We start from the raw sequence: 3012 nt of genomic DNA on the forward strand, positions 1-3012 counted from the left end.
GCTCTCCCAAAAGTAAGCCCTTCTGGTTTTCAAAGCCAAACCTTCTTGGGTGTCATCTTCCAGGTGCAGAGATTCTCCATAAGAATTGCAATTATCCTCTGTTTGTGGATTGCCCACTCAGGGTTATGGGTTGTTACTATACCGCATCTCTGCCCCTCCTATTCCTCTTGTTGTGGGTCCTTCTTTATACCTTTAGTTGTAGAAGATCTTTTCTGCTAGCCTTCCAGTCTTTCTCATCAATAGTTGGTCTGTAAATAGTTGTGATTTTGGTGTGTCTGTGGGAGGAGTTGAGCTCAGTCTCCCTAATCCACTGTCTTGGCCACTCCAGTCAGAAGGACTTTCCAATAAAAAAAGATTAAGGTGACTTGAAGGCTTTACTTCTATTTTTTTATTAAAAAATCAATTTGTTTATAGAATTGAAGTTTTATCTAGGACACTTTACTGAATATAACCTCCCTGACATATTGACTCACTCATATAGTTTTGGGAAATAAATATCTACTGAGAACCATTCTCAGAGCCGTCTTCACTTCTTTATTCCTCAGTGTGCAGATTAGGGGGTTGAATAGTGGGGTGATCACTGTATAGGTCACTGCCACAAGCTGTTCCTTATAGGAGGAGAAAAGGGATGTGGGCCTCAAGTACATAAAGGAAGTAAAGCCATAGTGGAAAATAACCACAGTGATTTGGGAGACACAGGCAGCAAAGGCCTTATGCTGTCCCTCCACTGAGGAGATCTTGAGGGTGGTGGAAACAATGAAGACATAGGAGATGAAGATCAACACTAAGGGAACCAGCAATACCAGAATGTTGAGGAAGAAGATAACCATCTCCTTCTGGTTGGTGTCTGTGCAGCCCAGTTTTATGACAGGGGAAATATCACAGAAAAAGTGGTTGATTCAGTTGGAGGCAGTGAAGGGTACACTAAAAACCAGGACGTTGGTAACCACAGAGATCAGGAAACCACAGAAGCCTGAGGCTAAAACCAACTGCATGCAGGTGGCTCAGCTGACAATGAGTGTATAGTTGAAAGGGTTGCAGATGGCAACATAGCAATCATAGCTCATCACAGCAATTAGGAAACAGTTGGTTCAAGCCAAGCCCACAGAGAAATAGAGCTGGGAAACATACCCAGAGAAACAAATAGTCAGACTTGTGGAAAGCCCTTGTTCAGCATTTTGGTACAATGACAAATGTATAGCAGATTTCAAAGCAGGAGAGGCCAAAGAGAAAGAAGTACATAGAGATGTGCAAAGCCCAATTCAGATGAATGACAGTCATGATGGTTGAATTGGCCATCAGAATGGTCAGGTAGTCCAGGAGGAAAATAAAGAAGAGAAAGATTTGCAGATATGCCAGGTTTGAGAATCCTATAATGTTGGACTCAGTGATCATATTCTGGTTCTGTCTCTCTAGTAGGCACTGGTGTTCTGACTCAGACATCCTAACATTCAGAACAGAAAGAATTTGACAAAAGTGGAATGCTGCCATGGAAACCACAAATATGTTTCTGTACAAAGCTAATAATACTGGTATGAAAAAATGAGTAACGAGTTAAGCACATTGATCATGGAATGAGGGGAAAACAGGAGGCATGATGAGTAGTGATGTAAGTAATATCCTAATTCAATGATATCTGAAGAAATTTATTTTTGTAAGTTGTTTTCATTCTTTGTATTCTTATTTGCACAGTAAAGTCATATAAAGTTCATTAAATCAGTAAGTGATTTCAAGCTCATCTCATCCAATCCTGCCATTTTATGGAAGAAGAAACTGAAGCTTAAAAAATTTAAACCATTTGCTTAATTGACATGAGTTCACCTAAACTTAACAGAAGGAGTAAAATGATGAATTAGAGAAGAAATCAATCAAATATAAACTAGAAAAAGAACATAAAATATCAATAAAACTAAAAGCTGTTTTTTTTTGAAAAAATAAACAAAATTGACAAAGTCTTAGCTAAACTAAGTAGAATGAAAGAGAAGACTGAAATAAAAAATGAGAGAGAAGATATTATGATGTATGCCTCAGAATTTAAAAAGGGACATAAATGAATATTATCAACAATTGTGCACCTATAAATTGGATAATTTAGAAGAAATGAACAAATTTCTAGAAATATTAATCTATCAAAACTGTATCAAGAAGAAATAGAAAGCTTAAACAGACAATTAACAGATAAAGAGATTTATCAGTAATCAAAAATCTCCCAACAAAGAAAAGTCCAGGACCAGATGGTTTCATGGGTGAATTCTACCAAACATGCAAAGAATTAATACCAATCCTTATTAAACTCTTCTAAAAAATCAAAGAAGAAAGAACACTTCCAAACTCAAATTATGAGGCTAACATCACCCTTATACCAAGGCCATATTAAGACAAAACAAACAAACTGCAGGCCAACATCCCTGATGAACATAGATGCAAAAATCCTCAACAAAATATTAGGAAATTATTGATAAATATAAGAGAACGTTAAATTTATTACATATTATTCTTTGGATGCAAGGATGGTTGAAGATATACAAACCAATCAATGTACTATACCACATTAATAAAATAAAATAAAATGCATGATAAAATCTATAGATGTAGACAAAGTGTTTGACAAAATTCAACATCCAGTAATGATTAAAACTCTCTCTAAAGAACTTACCTTAACACAGTAAAGTTTATACATGAAAAGCCAACAGCTAAATCATAATCGGTAGGAGAAAATTGAAAGTATTTCTCTAAAACTGGATACAGTAGGGAGGGTTCCCACTCTCATCACTCCTAATCAGCATAGTACTAGAAGTCCTAGTCAGAACAATTAGACAAGAAAAAGAAATAAAAAGCATCCAAATCAGAATGAGAAAAGTTAACTTATTTCTATTTGCAGATGGTACAATCATATATGTAGAAAATGCTAACAATTCAATCAGAATTAGAAGTAGTAAACAAATTTAGTAAAGTAGCAGATACAAAATCAACATAAAAATCAGCCATTTTTCATTACACAAACAATGAATT

At 35.6% G+C, this 3012-nt stretch overlaps 1 pseudogene across 1 annotated transcript; it reads right to left on the bottom strand.

The window, feature by feature from the left end:
• Positions 1–473: 473 nt before the first annotated feature.
• Positions 474–1443, bottom strand: LOC309799215 (olfactory receptor 10T2-like; annotated as a pseudogene). Its single transcript has one exon. The product of its transcript is annotated as an olfactory receptor 10T2-like (transcript).
• Between the last annotated feature and the right edge of the window lie 1569 nt (positions 1444–3012).

Source organism: Mesoplodon mirus, assembly GCF_964341445.2.
Source record: "Mesoplodon mirus genome assembly, chromosome: 3".
Taxonomy (NCBI): domain Eukaryota; kingdom Metazoa; phylum Chordata; class Mammalia; order Artiodactyla; family Ziphiidae; genus Mesoplodon; species Mesoplodon mirus.